Source organism: Tupaia chinensis, unplaced genomic scaffold (genome assembly GCF_000334495.1).
Source record: "Tupaia chinensis unplaced genomic scaffold, TupChi_1.0 Scaffold000605_1, whole genome shotgun sequence".
NCBI lineage: Eukaryota > Metazoa > Chordata > Mammalia > Scandentia > Tupaiidae > Tupaia > Tupaia belangeri.
The window spans coordinates 3,223,202-3,240,929 of record NW_006160123.1 but is presented as its reverse complement, the minus strand read 5'-3'; the positions used below and the strand labels follow the sequence as shown (position 1 = coordinate 3,240,929).

The following is a 17,728-nucleotide window of genomic DNA, read 5'->3' as shown; positions in this document are numbered from 1 at the left end:
GACAGACTGGCAGGGACTTCTCTCTGGTGGGTCGAGCCCACATGGGAGGCCTGGCAGCCCAGGCCCTGCCTTCCCCCCCAGGGTCTACATCCCAACAAGACCCCAGCCTGGACCTGCCTGCAGACAAGCAGCTAGTGCAGGCCTCCGCCCTTGCATTAGTAGACAAAGGCCCACGGAGTACACCCAGGCATTAGTCTGAGGTCCCCACCCCGAATGTGCCTCTCCTCTCCTGCTTGCTCTCATCAGCATCGATTTAGGTTTATTATTATTATTATTATTATTACCATCGTCATTTAACTTTACTTATTGTTATTGTTTTCCAGTTTGATCAGAGAGAGAGAGGGAAAGTGAGAAAACAAGCCACGTCTGGGACTCGAACCGTGGTCAGCCACGTGGGATTCTAGCACCTTTAACCACCATGCCACCTGTTAGCCCAGCATTGATTTAGTTTAAGGAATGCTGAGGTATCAACAAGCTCACCTCTCTCAGCCCCAAACACTGTCACATACCTAGAATACCACCATTAGTCATTCATTCCTTTGGGGTGAACATTGTCATCTCTGTATTTTTAAGCATACCACTCCTGGCAGGCCCAGCTGTTTGGGTTTCAAGCACTTGGCGTGGTGAGTTGGTCCTTCCTCAAGCTCTTACCACTGCAGCTCAAAGTTGGCCAAAAGCCATCCTCCCCTGGGCTCTGAACTTGGGGCTCTTCTGGTTTTACTCTCCAAGGCTGGCCCTTTCAGACACTCTGACCCCGAGAAAGGAAGCAGCCTTGCTCAGGAAAGCTTCGCCCCAACTCTGCCTCACACAGCTGAGCTGGTCACCCTGCCCAGGAGGCAGCCTGCCCAGAATCGCATCGTAGAACCTCTGGAACCAAGGTTTGGGGTACTGGGAAAAGGGGTGGCCCTGACTGTAGGGCCTGAGGTAAGTGTCAGGAGCCCCTGTATTCCCTATAGCTCTGATTGGTCGGCCTCCATGTCTCCTCTATCTCCAGAGCAGGATGCCCCACAGCCTTCTCTCCTCCCCAGACCAGCCTAGGCAGCTAGAGGTGCATCATTGTTCCCCATGAACTACCCATCCTTCCCCACTGCTCATCCCCTTCCCTGCCTAGCACCCCTGCTCCACGCCCCACCTCAGTCGTCCCAGAGTTCCCATCCTGCTTGCAAATGCCACTGCGTGCTCTCCCTTCCCTTCCTGCCGGATGTTCCCACTGAGTCAGACCCGTCTACTTTCCCAGCACCGTGACGCACCAGGCTCCTCATCCCGGCCTCTCACACATGTTCACACACACACTGCTCCTTCTCCCACCCTCCCTGTGTGCTGCCCCCCACAGGCTGCTGAGTTCCAGCTCAGTCTGAGAAGGCTGCAGAAGCCTCCAGAAGCCTCTAGTTCCCCATCGCCTGCCCTACTCGATGTTGTTGGAGCTGGGAAGTCCTCCCTCTTTGGAACTCAGGCCCCCAGGTCAGGTCTGGAGACCAGTCTAAACAGGAGGCCGCAGGGATGAGGTAAGGTCATCCTTCTCCTCCGCCCATTGCCAGCCAGGGTGGGAGCAGAGAGCAGCAGGGACAGCAGGCACAGCCATCCCACGGGGAGGGCCTGCAGGAACAGGATCCCCTGAACAAGAGGCCAAGGCCTCCTGGCCCATCAGGCTGGAAGAGCATGTGCCCAGGACAATCCAGCAGTCAGATGGGGACCCAAGTTGCTGGCCATGTGCTTCCCAAGTCACTCACACAGCATGTCACGACTCCGAACAGCCCTTGCGTTCTCCTCCCACTTTCCCCAGACACCGGGATGTGTCTGACTGCTCTTCTGTTGGACAGAGGCTCTCTGAGGGCAGGGCGGAGTACTAAGAGCCTCTGGATCCCCAGGACCTGGCACAGTGGCCCCCGCACACTACAGAGCCTCTATCAGCACCTGCAGAAGGAATACGTGATCCTGTGCAGAGGGTGGGTATCCTGGGTGTGGCTGTGACTGCCCTTCTGTCCCCTCAGAGTTCACACAGCCCTGAGGGAGCTGGTGGGTGGTGAAGGCCCCTAAGAGTGCCCCCTCTCTGACCTGGGGAGAAGTCCAGAGGCGACAAGGATGACAGCAGGAAGTTGACCAGCCTCCTCTCCTCCGTGAGACTGTGGCTGTTACTCTGTGCTGCCACTAGGAGGCAGCAGAGTTGTGAAAGCCTGATTCTGGCTTTTGTCCAGAGCGGGTCCCTCCTTCTCCCCAAGCCTCCATAACCACCTCCTTAAAACGCCATCACACTAGAGAAGCCATCTGGTTATAGAAGCCTTCTTTTGTTTATGGCTTGACTGAAACCCCCTTAAAGGTGGCATCTTCTGCCCAGGTCACACACAGCCTGTTCGGGCACAAATGAGACTAGAAACCAGGGTGGCTGCCTCCCCGCCCAAGGCTCTCCACCAGTTGCCGGGCCGGTGCTGTTTCTGCTGAGACTTCAGTCTGTGCCCTCCCTCTCCCAGCGCCTCAGAGCACAGGCCTGGGTCATGTCCCTTCCTTGCTGGTCTCTACCCTCCCAATCCCCTGCCAGCTCAGGAGTCAGCCTCCCCCTGGGGTGGACTGCATTTGGACCTTATCTGTGGTTCTTAAAACACAGACATGGCTGGGACCAACAGATGGTGTAATGGTTACATCGCTGGACTCCTGTGTAGTCGACCGTGGTTTGAGTCCTGGACTCAGTGGCTTAAAACTCACGCCGGGCGTGTGTGCGTGCATGCCCAAGATCCCGAGAGGAGAATGGAGGAGAAGGGATTGCGGCGTGACCATCCCCCCTGGGGGGTGATTTCTCACTTTCTATCTCTCTGTCTCTCTGAGTAAATATGCCCTACAGCAAAAACTCTCTAAAAAATAAAACAAAAGAACAGACATGGAGCCGACCTTGAGTACTCGTTGGCTGTAGGTTGGGATTCTCACTGAGGAGAACAGGAGAGGGAAAGGCCCCCTGGCCCATGAATGGAGACACTTGGATACCAGGAACACAGACCTGGCAGAGGCTCTGCCCCTGGGCCTCAGTCACTGTTTCCAGAATGGCCTACCCCATAGATGACCGGCAACGTGCAAGTGTCCTTCCTAGCCCTCCTCGCCAGGATGCCATGGATGAGGCAGGGTGGGGTGGTAGATTCCAAGTGAACCTCACCCTTACAGCTGTGTTCCTTATCTCTGTGGTCCTCAGCTACACAGCGAGGGCGTGTGCTTCACCAAGCCGCCTGGAGATGAAATGAAATAATACCCATAACATCCTCACCTGGAACGTGTGACCCAGAGTAAGGGCCCAAAACAGCTTTCTCCTGGGCCAGCAGATGATGTAGCAGTACATCTCTGGACTCCCACCTGGCCGGTCACGGTTCAAGTCCCAGGCCTGACAGCTTGAAACACGCCAGGCTCGTGTGCATGCGTGCCCAAGATCCCGGAGGAGAATGGAGGAGAAGGGATTGCGACATGGCCATCCCTCCTGGGGGGTGATTTCTCACTTTCCCTCTCACTATCTCTGTCTCTCTCTCTTTGACAAGTGCACATGCCCAAAACAAAAATCTCTTTAAAAAAAAAAAAAGCTTTCTCCTTGCCTCAGGGAACTTCGAGAAAGCCACCTTCTGGATGCTAAATATGCAGCGTTCTTTGAGGGGCTCCATACCTGCCCAATGGGGCCTGAGCACACTGCCCATTCTGGGTCGTGAGACCTGGTGAGAGAGACCCAGAGGTACCCCGACAGCATGCTCTCTGCGCCTCTCTGCGGGTCTCCTGCTCAGCAGATTCTGCAAAGCCGGGCTCCCGGACTGCTTCAGGGAGCCCTCCCCGTCTGCTCCCCTGGCCTGCGCCCCGTGCTTTCTGTAGTCCCAGGCTCCGGCTGCCCTCTCTCCCCTCCAGCACTGGAGCTCCTGGAAGCCATCTGGGCGCTTCTCTGCCTCTGGATCCTGCTAGCCATTCCAGAGCTCAGAACCGTTCTTCTTGCCTGGGGCCTGGGCCCTTAAGGGTCACTGGTACCACTTTCTGGCTGGATGGGCGAGCATGAGGGAGGTGAGCGAGGCTGGGTCACATGGCAGCCCAGCTACTAGGCAGGTGGCCCTGGGGTGGGAAGGGTGAGAGGGTGGCTAAAGCCCAGCGTCCCTTTCCTACAACCCATCCCCACCCCACCATGGCCATTCCTGTCTCTAGAAACTGCTGTCCTGACCCTAAGATTAGGAGTTTGTGTGTGGGCCTTTCGGTCAGGCCAGCCTGGCCCTGGGTGAGGAGACCACTGAGAACGTGGAACTGTGGGGACAGCCCTGGGCAGGTGCCAACTGCCAGGGACAAAGTCTGGGCCACGCCCTTCCTAAGAACACACATGCCAGCACAGGGTGGTGCCCCGCTGGAGCCCTCTGAGCCGTCTGAAGGCAGAGGAAGGCTGGGCTGGGAACCTGCTCCTGTCTGCTCACCAGGGCACACCCAGGCCTGGGCTGTCACATACATCTCAGCTCTGGGCCCAGCAGGAGCTGGCGAGCCTGCTGTGGAACTGAACCCCTGGGGCCTGTCTGGGACTCTGTTCTCCACAGTGGGTGCAGAGGGGACTCAAAGTGTTTTCCCAGAACCCCTACCTTGACCCCCCCCCCAAGCCTAGAGCTGCCTCAGCAGAGGCTGAGTGCTGCCCCTGCCAGGGTTCGCCACAACATGGCATTCACAGGCACCAACATGTGCTCCAGCTGACCACAGCAGTGCAGGGACAAGGAGGTGAGGACCCAGGCTCCACCTCAGAGGCATAGGGCTCAGGCCCACCAAGGAGTTTTCCAGAAGAGGATGAATTTCAAGGGTTGAGCCAGACTCAGGCAAGGGGGAGACAGTGGAGGGCATTCCCTGGGTGCACAAGGAACAGAGAGGCAGCAGCCTGGGCAGGGTGGAAGGGGCAGGGACCCAGAAGAGAACAGGAGACCAAAAAGGTATGAACCAGACTGGGGAGGGTGCCAAAGGGCAGGCAGGGGGGCCAAGGAGCTCAGGGGAGCTCACCAGAGCTTCACAGCAGGGGCAGCTGAGGCCGCACAGTGGTTTAGTGGGGTGTAGGCAGTTAGGGAACTGTGTCCATATGCCAGAGGGAGGGAGGCAGCTGAGCCAGACAGGACACCCCAGAGCCTTAGCGTGGCTGAGGGTGGCCACGGGATGCCAAGAGAACATTCAGGTCTCAGGTCTGGGGTCCTCCCAAAGGCAGGGAGCAGAACAGTCTGGCCTGCACGGTCCCTGCACTGGGCAGGCAGAGGCTGGAAGGCTGGTATGGAACAGATGGGCTCTGCACCTCCTTGAGACCCCGCGTGTGGGCTAAGGTATGGGTGAGGTCATACCCTACAGGGCAGGGAGAAGATCTGGCAGGAGTGAGAGACAGAACGAGAGACAGCCCCTCCATATACCCAGCATGTATATACCTGGTGTGCCCAGGGAGCTCTCTGCAGACTTGAACCCAGAACCTTCCCACGTGGGATTGCCTTCCAGAGCATTGCATTTTACTACTGTGTCGCCATCTGGCTCCAGACATCATTTTGAGGGGTGGCAAGAAGGACAGAGTCCAGTAGAAGGCTGAGGGGGTAGGTGGGAGGGGGCTGGGTCCCACTGAGAAGAGGGAGGGTCTTTGGAGTGGCCGTAGGTGGTGCGGCTTGGGGGTGCGAGACCACTGAGATCCATGGCTGGGACACCATGGTTGCTGTGGGGAGAGGGCGCAGCCTGTGAGTGGGGAGGGGAGGAGGGGGAACAATTGCTCCCATTTGGAACTGGCCCGGGTTTAGCACTGAACATCCAGCATCCAACCCGCACCGCAGTCCTAGGCCACCAGGATCTCAGTGGACCTGGGGGAAGGACGGTGTTGCAGGAGGTTGAGGTGGGAAGGAGCCTATCGGGAGCCTCAGTGAAATGCTGAGTGGTGGCAGAGGCCAAAGAGACAGGTGGGCAGCTCCTCAGTGCTGAGCAGGGACAGAATGATGAGGCCGGAGATCAAATGGGTCATCAACACTTATTTACACTGATAATGACAACGCCTTGCACTTCTATTTCACACTTCCAAAGCCTCACACATGTGATGTCAGCTCTGAAATCTGCGAATTAGCCAGAGCAGGTGCTGTTAGCCTCTCCTTGAAGATCAGGGCCGGGACCAGTCCAGAAGTCTCTGAGGCTGGACACTCTGCACTGCACCTGAATCATTGAGGCCAGGCCCAGGACCAGTCACCTTTGCCGTCAGCCATGAGAAACCTGTCCACTTAAACTGAGGCGCCTGGCTGTCCTGCCTCTGCCCCGCCCTAGAAGACAGCCCGGGAGGCAGAAAGTCTTGCTGGCTCTGGCTGTAGGCGCTGGGTATCGTAGAGAGGGCAATATCTTCCTTCAGTCCTTCACTGTATGTCCGCACCCTCCCAAAGATCCCCACACAGCCCCCCACTCCCCCAGGAAATGCCCTTCAGCTGCTTTCTGTCCTCCCCTGACCTCTCCCTGATCCCAGGCTCCCCTCCTGCTCCACAGAGCTCCCTTCTGGCAGGCAAGCCCTGCCTCAGTCAGCACTTGGAGCACACAGGGAGTGCTGATGGTCTGGAGGCACAGTGTGGGAAGGTAGGGGGGACACACATGGTGGAGGCTCTGCTTGCCCTCAAAATCCCAGGGCTAGGGACCAGCAGTTAGCATAATGGCTTTGTCGCTGAACTCTCATACAGTCGACAGTGGTTCGAGTCCCGGAACTGGTGGCTTAAAACTCACACCGGGCGCGTGTGCGTGCCTGCCCAAGATCCCGAGAGGTGACTGGAGGAGAAGGGATTGCAGCGTGGCCATCCCCCCGGGGGGTGATTTCTCGTTTTCTGTTTCTCTGTCTCTCTCTGTCTATCTGGCAAGCGCACGCACCCTATAGCAAAAACCTCTCCAAAATAAATAAATAAATAAGTAAATAAAATCTCAGAGCTGGGTAGGAAAAAGATCCCATGGGGGCTGGCAAGTGGCAGAGCAGTTAAGGTGTCTGGACTCCCACATGGCTGACTGCGGTTTAAGTCCTGAACCTGGCAGCTTGAAGCTCACGCCAGGTATATGTGCATGCGTGCCCAAAATCCTAAGAGGAGAATGGAGGAGAAGAGGATGCAGTGTGGCCATTCCCCCCAGGGGCGTGATTTTTCTCTCTCTGTCTCTCTGGCAAGCACACATGCCCTATAGCAAAAAAATCTCTCAAAATAAATAAATAAATAAATAAAGCCATGAACACACGTATTCTGCTATAGGGTGACTCTAGCGTGCCCACCACGGTAAGGGGAAGCCTCCCCTCCCACAGGCCTCCTAGCCCACCTAGGCCTCCTAGACCACACTGTCTTTTCTCTCTCTCTTTTTAAAACTTGCTACAGGGCACATGCAGAGAGAGAAAGAGAGAAGGAAAGTGCAAAATCACTCCCAGAGGGGATGGCCACACCACAATCCGTTCCTTCCCTGTTCTCTTCTTGGGATTGTGGGCAAACATGCACACGTGCCCGGAGTGTTTCCCAGGCCACCCAGACTGGGACTCAAACGGTGCAGTCAGCCATGTAGGAACCAGCTGCCTTAACCACATGTCGCCAGCTCGCCCGCTGCCCCATCTTCTCTGACCAACACAGGGCCTGCCTCTTCTGCCCAAGACCTCAGTGCCTTGTCCACCTGCCTGCCACAGCCCAGACCCGGAGATCAGACTCTGACCCCAGAGATGGCGAGAACCGGGCCCTGAATGCGGAACCAGAGCTCTGGGCCCATGCACCCGCAGCCTCACAGACTCTGCTTCCCTCTCGGATGTCCCAAAGGACACGGCCCTCTCCTTTAAGCTTCCAGCCAAAAGCTCGGGGTCGGGGTAGACGGGTGGTCCTGTCAGGGTCCTGGAAGGGGGAAAGAAGGCCCTGGAAGGGGAGCGTCTGGAAGGCAGGGCCTGGGTGGATGCAGGCAGTGCCACTCACACAGGGTGGGCCTAGTGGGAGGGAGTCCGGCAGGCACCACACCCAGGTAACCTTCCCGGGGCCGCCGCCCTCCCCAGCAACTGGTGCTGCCTGCAGGCTCACGACACTTGTGTGCAGAAGGGACTGATAACTCCCCACCTAGTCATAATCCAAAGTCCTCTGACCATAATGTTACCAAGCAGGCTGGAATTTTTCAGAAAAGCATTCCTGAAAGGGGCGAGAATCTCTCCTAATGTGAAGAAGGGGCCCGGGCTCTGGACTCCAGCGGTGCTCAACTGGGACTGACACACAGACTGGGTGACCCCGAGCAAGTTTCTTGATGTCTTTGACCCTGGCTTTTTTTTAAAAAATCTGTAAAAGAGAGGAGAGAATAACATTTGCCCCCAAAGCTGATACAAGATCATTGATCCTGTAAAAGAACCTGACACACGGAAATACTTTCCTTTCCTGTCTACCATGGAAACGAAGACGAATCCCTGCTTTTCCTCGTCTCCGTTTGTCAGATTGTTTTCTGCTATGGTAATGCTTTGTTTTTATAGCTCCAACTGACGTCAAATTGGCCTACCGTAAACTGCATGTACTTAAGCTGTGCAATTTGATGTTTTGCCTGGTGTATACTCCGTGAGTCCCCCCACCCCACGATCAGGGTAATGAGTCTGACCGTGGGGGTGTCTTCGTGTCCTTTTTTCATGTGGTTTATCTGCCCCTTCCCCAGCCGTCCCCCATTCCCAGGCAACCACCGATGTGTTGTCACCATCAACGAGCTCACATTTTCTAGAATGCTACAAAACTCTAAAAATGTATAGATAAAATTATACGGCTTTATCTTTTTTGTTTTGTTTTGCTTTTTTTTTTTTTTTTTGCTAGAGGACACATGCGCTCACCAGAGAGAAAAAGAGACACAGAGAGAAGGGACGAGGAGAAAGCACCCCTGGGGTGTGGCTGTGCCAAGATCCCTTCTCCTCCAACTCTCCCTCATTTTGGGATTGGGGCATACAAACCTGCCTGGGGTGTTCCTCAAGTCATCTGAACCCACAAAATCAACCAGGTGGGACTCAGCTGTCTTCACCACCAGGCCACAGACCTGGCTCCAGCATCACATTCTCTATATCTAGCTTCTTTTACTTAGCATGATTGTTTTAAGATTCAGTCAGACTAGCCTGTATCAACAGTTCACTCCTTTTTATCTTTTGGAGAGATTTTTTTCACCAGAAAGACAGAGATAGAGAAGGTAAGAAATCACCCCTCAGTGGGGATGACCATGCCACAATGCCTTCTCCTCCATTCTCTCTCTCTTTTTTTGGGGGGGAGAGGTTTTTGCTATAAGGCATGTGCACTCGCCAGAACGACAGAGAGAGACAGAGAGACAGAAAGCGAGAAATCATCCCCCAGGGGGAATGGCCACGCTGCAATCCCTTCTCCTCCATTCTCCTCTTGGGGTTTTAGGCACATACACACATGCGCCTGGCGTGAGTTTCAAACCACCAAGTCCGGGACTGAAACCTCTGTTGGCCAGGTGGGAGTCCAGCACCTTAACCACTATGCCACCTGCTGGCCCCACTCCTTTTTATTATTGAGTCGTATTCTATTGGTCATTTGCTTAGTGATGAACATTTGGGAAGTTTATGGTTTTTAGTTGTTCCAAAAGCTACTATGAGCTTTCGCGTATAAACATTTTTGAGGACTATATATATTAATTTTTCTCAGGTTTATGTTACTCTTATAAACGAGTCTAGGGACCAGCAGGTGGCATGGTGGTTAAGGTCCTCAACTCCCACCGTGGTCTACCATGGTTCAAATCCTAGAGCCGCAGCTTTAAAATCACATCAGGCACATGTGCCTACATGCCCAAAATCCTAAGGAGAGAGTGGAGGAAAAGTGATTGCGGCGGGGCCGTCCGCTCTAGAGGGTGATTTCTCACTTTCCTTCCCTCTGTCTCTCTCTGATGAGCACACATGCTCTTTGGCAAAAACCTAAAAAAAAAAAAAAAGTCTACTGCAGTTGAGGTGTAACCATTCATCTAGGCTCATGACAGGTGAACCTGGAAACACTGGCTCTTTTGTTCTCTTTGATCGAAATGAGGACTGCCCCAGCCCCCGTGCCCAGCTGAGTCTCAGATGTCCTCAGTTTTGCACAATATTTGTGAGCCCAAGAAAGAGCAGCATGAGCCCAGGTCAGCCCTGGGGATGAGGTCATGCAAGAGGTCCTTCTTTTTCTTTATTCAGAAAAACATTTAATTTTGAAAAATATGTTAAAAAGAGAGGAAAGGGGACCAACAAATGGAATACTTGTTATGCCTCTGGACTTCCACATGGCTGACCACAGATCGAGTCCCAGACCTGGAGACTTGAAACTCAAGCCAGGCAAGTGTGCATGTATGCCCAAGATCCCGAGAGGAGACTGGAGGAGAAGGGATTGCAGCATGGCCATCCCCCCTGGGGGGGGATTTCTCGCTCTCTGTCTTTCTGTATATTTGGCAAGTGCACATGCCCTATAGCAAAAATCTCTCTTAAAAAGAGAGAGAGAGAGAGGAAAAGTAAACACAAAATAGTAACCACGGAAATAGGAGGCCAGTTATTACTGAGCAATAACTGACTCCAATCCTTCCCTCGTTCACCAAATATTTAGTAGGCACGTGCTAATGCGAAGGCGACTGCTAAGGGCCAGTCTCTGGGAATATAAAGAGGACCAAGAGAGTCTCTCGGTCCCTGCATAGGAGGAGTATAGAGTCCAGTGCGGGCAGGAGACATCAAAAGATAAGGTCCAGGGGCAGCAGATGGTGTAGCAGTTACTTCGCTGGACTCCAACATGGCCAGCCATGGTTCGAGTCCCAGACCCGGTGGCTTCGAACTCATGCAGGGTGCATGTGTGTGTGTGCCCAAGATCCTGGAAGGAGAATGAAGGAGAAGGGATTATAGTGTGGCTATCACCCCAGGGTGTGATTTCTCATTTTCCCTCTCGTTATGTTTCTCTCTTTCTCTCTCTCTCTCTCCAGCAAGTGCATGAACCCTAAAGCAAAAACTTCTCACAAAAATAAATAAGAAAGAAAGTAAATGTTCAAGGAGACCAGAGAGCTTGTTACAGGGGCACCTGGTCTGTCTGCAGGGGCTCAGGGAGACCAGTGTGGCCAGAGCGCACCCAGCAAGGGGTCGGCATGCAGCAGAGGCCACCAGGGGTAGGGGGGCTTGCAGAGTGCAGAGCAGGTGGCAGCCTGGGCACCAAAACCCCAGGCTCCCTTCCCACTTGTCTAGATCCTATCCCGGAAGTCCCCTTTCTGCATGCAGTTTCCATACCCAGGCTAGCCCCTTGGGCCGGCAACACACTGAGAATTCAGACTTGGGGCTAGGCAGCCAAGACACAGGTCCCCACAGCTCGACCTCGAGGGTCGTGACTTTCTCCCCCACCTGCCGCACAGAGGTGACCGTCCTGGCTAGCTGTCGGAGTCAGCGGGCTAACTCAGGCATGTAGAGCACCACATGCGTGATCTGGCATCCAGTAGGAGCTCCACGTGTGTTTAGAGCCAGCCCCTGGGTGCTGAACAGCCTTGCCAGAGTTGGGGACGCCCGCCTGGGCTCTGTGGCATCTCATTACGACCAGCCTGGTAAGGGGTTGTTGCTCTCTCCTCCACCCTCCCACTCCCCACCCCCACCTGCTCCTCTCCTCACGCACCCACGTCCTGCTTCCAGCTGCTCCTTGCTCAGATAAGACTAGCCCATCCCTTCCCATCCCCATCACCCCACCCTCTGCCCATGACCTTCCTAGTGCACCTGACCAATCCCAGCCCCTCCCTACCCTGTACAAATACACCTGAACGGATGGAGCCCCAGATTCCCTGCCTCTGCCCTGCACTCTCAGGTAAGAGTCTGGCTGACTTGCTGTGGGCAGGGAGCAGGAGGGTCTGTGTGTGTGTGTGTGTGTGTGTCTGGTCGTGGCGTGTGTGTGTGTATGTGTGTGTGTGTCTGGTCGTGGGCCCTCCGGGGCTGTGTGTGTGCTGGACTGGCATCTGGGCCTCGGTGTCCTTGTGCGGGCACTGCGCATCTGCGCGCCGGTCTGTGCTCTCAGAGTACAGCGTGTTTCTGTGCCTCGCGCTGTATCTGCGCGTGCCTGTCCACTGCCCGGCACCAGCCCTGAGCGGGGCCCGGCACCCCCACTTGTTACAACCGAATTGACAGCTCTACCACGCCAGGCAGAGGGGCTTAGATGTAGGTCAAAGGGATTGCACGAGGTCCCTTCCAGACTGCCCATTCCTGTCTTCCCAACTCCTGGCCTGAATCAGAGACAAACAATCCAAGGCCCGTCTTTTCTCCTTCTTCCAAGAGACTGGCCCCAAGGCGGTTTTGTTTGTCTGTTTTACTGTTCCCACCCCCAAGTCCAGCCCCATGGGCCTCTTCCAGCCTCATCTCTCACTACCAGAAAGGGTGAGGGAGCAGAAGGGTCATGGGCTAGTTCTGAGGTGGATTGTACTGGGCATCTGAGGCACAGGTAGAAGCTCGTGAGAAATGGGTGGTTTAAGAGATGCCGCGGACTGCGTCCTGCCAGGAGCTGGGGCTGTTCCTTTCACACCCAATAAGGGTCTGTGTGTGTGTGTGTGTGTGTGTGAACAATTGTGCTTGTACTCTCAGCAAACACAGGCGACCAGAGAGCCCTGATTGTCAAGTACTCGGTGCAGAAGTCACATGCTATACTCTGATTAGTGAGTCAGAAAAAAACGAGTGCACCGTATGTGTAGGGTGCCGGGGGATCCATTCTAGGGGTACCCACTGTGACTTGGCCAGCCCCAATAAGGCGAGGCCAGACCTCAGCAGCTCCACCTGCTGTGTTGGTGAATGACACGTGGGAGGACCTATGCCTCGCGCCTGGAGTGCCAGCTCCAGCCTGGGTGCTAAGCTAAGCCAAAGGGAGCAGTTTTATCCCTTTGGTCCTTTGAAGGGGCTGTGTGTGCATCCCTGGGAGGGAAGGAGGAAGAAGTTCAGATTCTAATTACAGTAAACTGAAATTTGACCTGTTGAACCACAGGTGTTCCTCCTGTCACCTCCGCTCTGACCTCATAAAGATGGACCACCACGGTAAGCACCATGGCTGGGAGGCCGTGGGTGGAAGAAGGGAGCGAGGAGGAAGGAGAGCAAGGGGCAGGGGCGATCAGTCCAATCTACTGCATGCCCAAGATGTGCACGTGTATGCATGTGCGTGTGTGAAGGCGACACGGAAACAATCCCTTCTCTCAGAGAAGTGTGTGTGCCCTTCATCTCACTAGATCTTTGACCTCAAGAGTAAAATAGGCAGGTTCATTGCACAGACGAGGCCCAGGGAAGGTAGGGGTCATGCTCAAGGTGAGTCTGGAGCCCGAACCCAGTCGTTGGCAGCTGTGTCATTGGCTTCTCTCAAAAGCAACAGAAGGCCACTCTGGCCTTCAAGAAACAGCAGGTGACTTCTGCTTAAGGGGCACTGTGAAAGACCCAGCACCACTGTGGGAGGCCCGTGCTGGGCAGGCTGGCTGGCCCATAGAAGTGCATTTCCTACAGGAAGGCAATGAGAGCGGAACTGCAGATTTCCTAGTGGCAGGAGGTATAAGTGAAGATCAAAGACGGGACCATAGGGCCATTGGCAGTAGCCAACCAACAGCTCTGAGGAGCTGAGCAGAGACTGGGCTAAGATGAGTGGGAGATGCTGGGGGCAGACAGGAGCCAGTGGCCCGGGTGCAGGTGGAAGCAGAAGAATCAGGATTTGCCACTGTGAGTACCTCCCTCGTAACATGGAGCTTGGCTGAGGCCAGAAGTGCAGACAGCTGACAGACCAGGGACAAGAACCCGCACCTCCTAACTGGCCCCCAGCTAACCAGGAAGACTCGCCAGCTCCTGAGCACACAGGTGTGCACAGTTGAACTCTGAACTGACTTTCGCTATCTATCTGTTGTTGGGCGAATGATAAAGGAATGATGTTAGGAATGATGGTGTGAGGAGTCGCTGGGATGGGGCTGTGGGCACAAAATCAGAGCAGGCTGCGGAGACTGGTTTTTCACTGCAGAACCAAATGACCGACAGCTTCTTCTTTCCCCTTCCTCTCCCACAGGTCCAAAGGTGAGAAAGTTCCCAACACTTTCACCTTTTTCCTCCCCTCTGCTTTGTCCCCCAGGCCCCCAGCCTCCTTGCTAGACCCCCAAGCGGAAGGAGAGCAGGCTGCTGGGGTGAGGTGCTGCTGCTCGCTGGCTGCTCGTTCATCCAGCCCCTGCTGGCTGCAGCCTTCTCCTTGGCGTCTCTTCTGTTTTCCCATCTGTCTCTCTCCTCGCCTCACTTCCCTCCCTGCCCCAGCAGCCCTCCTCTCTCCTGCTGCTTCCCCGCCTGTTCCATGCTTCTCTGCATTCCTGGCTGCCCCCACACGCCCTCACTGGATGGTGGGCTTGCTTCCAGCCCCAAGCACATTGTGGTGCCCTGGGATCTGCTTCTGCCAGGGAAGGCAGGCTACCCCTCCCTCCTCCTCTACCCATTGGCTGCCACCAGCAGACCCAGCTCCCAGGCCTAGATCTGTGACCCCACCCCAGGAGGAGCCATAGAAGGGGCTGGGGGTAGGAAGAGCCTGGATGGGGCAGGGGCTGCTCTAACGTGGTCACAGGAAAGCCCCCAGCCTTGAAGCCAGCCTCTTTCCAGCTTATACCAAGCCCTAACAGGGCCCTAGGAGGCAGAAGCAGACTAGGAGTTCCCCCACCCCTGCTCTTCAGGGTCCCAGGCCCCGGTGTCCTAGTGCAGAAGCAAGGTGGTGTCCTTTCTCTTCCCTGGGCCTGTGGCAAGAGGCAAAGAAACTTCTCCAGCCTTGGGGACTCAAGAGTGGTTCCAACCAGGGCTAGCAGGTGGCAGAGTGGTTAAGGCATGGACTCCCAAGTGATTGACCATGGTTTGAATCCTGGACCCGGAGGCTTGAAACTAATGCTGGGGGCCTGTGCGTGAGTGCCCAAAATCCTGTGAGGAGAAGGGAGAAGGAGGGATGGCAGCATGGCCATCTTCCCAAGGAGTGATTTCTTGCTTTCTGCCTCTGTTTCTCTGTCTCTCCAGCAAGCATACATACCCTATAACAAAAATCTCTCTCTAAAAATAAATAAATAAATAAAATAATGGTTCCAACCAAGACAGAAGGTTAAACCACACCCTTCCAAGGCCTCTTCTGACGGAGGCAGTAAAACCTGGAGTTTACTTTCTGTTCTTCCTAATTTCTTGGGTTTGGCACCTGCTTCGGGACAGGTGTGGGCTCACACACACATCCGTTCTGATGGACACACAACCATGTGCCCCATGCATAGGTCTCCATGCAGAGCAAGCATGTATATGCGCACACTCACACGCTTGTACACAGACACCGCTTCAGGTAAGGGCAGCACACACCTGGGCGTGCATGCGTGCATGTGTATGCCCACTACCCTTACAGAGGGCACGTCCTCACCTTGCCACTTCCTTTCCTTGCTCACCTCTCACCCTCCAGCTGCCCTCCTCCTTGGCTCCTGCATCTGCCCTGACCCTGTGTTCTGGCTCCCCTACCCTGGCCTCAGTCAGCATCTCTGTAGCCTCTCCCAGCTTCAGCCTGGCCCCTGAATGCAGCTCCCAGCATGGCAAAGGCAGCTCCTAATAACTCTGCATATGTTCCTGAGCGAGCAAAGGAAGACCAGATACTTGGCTTCAAATTACAGATCAAATAAGCTCAGGTCCAAGAGCAGGAATCCTATCTCAGCTCAAGGGACAGAAACCAATAAATCTGGGTGCTACTTCTTCTGTCCACTCAGTGCTCTGGCTTCATTAAGACAAAAGGCACATGCTGGGGAGTGGTCACTTGATGTCCCTCCTGGGCACCAGCCCTCTACTCCATCCCTTGCTGGTGTCCAGGAATCCTGAATCCCCTGGGGAGGTGAGGTGAGAGGAGTTGATCATGAGTAAGAATGGCACTGAGCTCTAACTGATACTGCTCCTTTGGCTTTTCACAGGGGCACTGCCATGGTGGAGGACCTGGCCATGGCCATGGGCCCTGCCACGGTGGGGGGCCTGGCCATGGAGCCAATCCTCCAGGTCACTGTGGACCTCCTCATGCCCATGGTCCTGGGCCCCACCCACCCCATGGTCCTGGGCCCCACCCACACCCAGCACCTTGCGTGCCCCCTCCTGGCCACGGTCCTGGGCACCACCACCCCCCAGGGCACTGCGGGCCCCATCCTGGTCCACATCACTGAGGAAGCAGAAGAAAACAGAAGACAAGTTGAGGAGCCTGAATGGGTTGCCCTGCAGACCTGGCAGGTGACCTGAACTATAATCTTCCCAGTAAACAGCCATGTTCTAGTCTTAAAAGAGCCTGTTTTCCTTCACATCCAAACTGACACTCAGGAAACTGGCTGTTTCTGAGTTTCGTAGCTGTGAAAACAGGTGGGGGGGGCATTCTCAGAAGCTGGTGCTGGTGCTGCCGCATGTAAGGTCACCCCACCTTTCCTTTTCACTTCTGCCTCCTCCCATCAGGGGGCCTGAAGTGTGGCCTCGTCACCTCTACCCCATCTCGTACACCCAGACCTTGTAAGCCTTCTAAGGCTCCAACTTGTGTGCCCTACTCTGTAGATGAGAAGCCTTCAATGGCTCCCTCTCTCCAGATAGATTTCTCACCATTCCTTGAAAATACATGGAAACTTCCAACCTCCTTAACTTTGCACAGCTCCCTGCTCCCCACACCAGGTCAGGAATGCTTTTCTTCTTCCCTACTTCCACATTTTCAAAGCCAACCCTTTCTTCCAAGCCAGCGGAAGCCCTACAACTCCATAAAGCCTTCAGGAAGAGAGAGGGCCTCCCTCTGTGTACACTGCCCATTTCTCTGCAACAAGCTGCCTACGAGAGAGGGCCTCAGTCATCATAGCCTAGACACACCCTGCCCTCGGCTCAAGTTTACGGCATGGTGCTTTATTTCCCCAGTCAACCCGTAAGCTATTCAGGGCAGGCTCACTTCTAAACTCTACCACCACATCCCCTGTGCCCTGTGTTTTGAACAGACTAGCACTGGCAGACGTTTTATGAATACCTGTAGCCCAGCCTGGGTTCTGACTCTGCCCAGGCCTATGCCTTCAGCAAGGCCTCCACCCTGCACACACAGCCAGGCCCTGCACGGCCTGTGCTGTGAAACCCTTTCTGCCTACCCACATCCTGCATCCTGGACCCACTCCACTCCCCAGTCCTCAGGCTTCTCACACTATGGATATCTATTCTAGTTCTGCCACAGCCCCTAAGCCACGCAGGTCCAAGGCCCATCACTCTCATGGGCTCTACCCTCCCTCCCTCAGGCCTGGTCCCTGATGGGGGAGCCACCTGGCACTCTGGGGTGAGTGACTTTTGGGTACCTCCCAGGCTGAGGTGGGGGATGGGGTGACAAGGAAGGGAGCTGGGGATGCTCTGAGTAGCCGCTCCCTCCCCTTCCACCGTACTCCACTCTTGAATAACGGACTGAGGATCACAGATCCAGGTTCAGGTCGAGTTGAATGGGAAGAAAGACCCAACTTGAGCAGACGCCTAGGCCCACTGGAGAGGAGAGGAGAGCGCTAAACGGATTAGAAAGAAACATGGGACTACAGTCCCTCGGCCCCTGGATCCCCGGCGTCCTGCGCTACGCCCTTTCTGGCTGGAAGGGTCTGCGTTTCACGTCGGCCTGGGTCACGCTCCCTGGTGAAGGCCCCAGGACAGACCGAACCTCAGGGCTAAGAGCAACTCTCAGACCCGGATAGGTTATAGGGGCCCGCACAGCCTGCCCCCGGCTCAAAGCCCCAGATCCCCCAGCCGGGCGCCGCCGCGCCGCAGGAAGCCTCC

At 55.3% G+C, this 17,728-nt stretch overlaps 2 long non-coding RNA genes across 5 annotated transcripts in view; both read left to right on the top strand.

Moving 5' to 3' along the window:
• LOC102492212 (uncharacterized) overlaps positions 1-3,409 on the top strand; it is a 9,542-nt gene extending 6,133 nt beyond the window's left edge. For 2 of the 4 annotated variants that reach the window (XR_336013.3, XR_003551087.1), the window contains exons 6-10: positions 324-464; positions 574-623; positions 730-1,505; positions 1,821-1,946; positions 2,603-2,662. This is a non-coding gene — a long non-coding RNA (uncharacterized LOC102492212). Of the gene's footprint in view, positions 1-323; positions 465-573; positions 624-729; positions 1,506-1,783; positions 1,947-2,602; positions 2,663-3,178 lie in introns of those variants that run through there. The other 2 variants (XR_003551085.1, XR_003551086.1) reach the window with 2 other exon arrangements.
• A 9,486-nt stretch (positions 3,410-12,895) lies between these two features.
• LOC114009703 (uncharacterized) lies at positions 12,896-16,210 on the top strand. The gene is made up of 3 exons (XR_003551089.1): positions 12,896-12,976; positions 13,980-13,987; positions 15,877-16,210. It is a non-coding gene; the product is annotated as an uncharacterized LOC114009703 (long non-coding RNA).
• Positions 16,211-17,728: the final 1,518 nt, after the last annotated feature.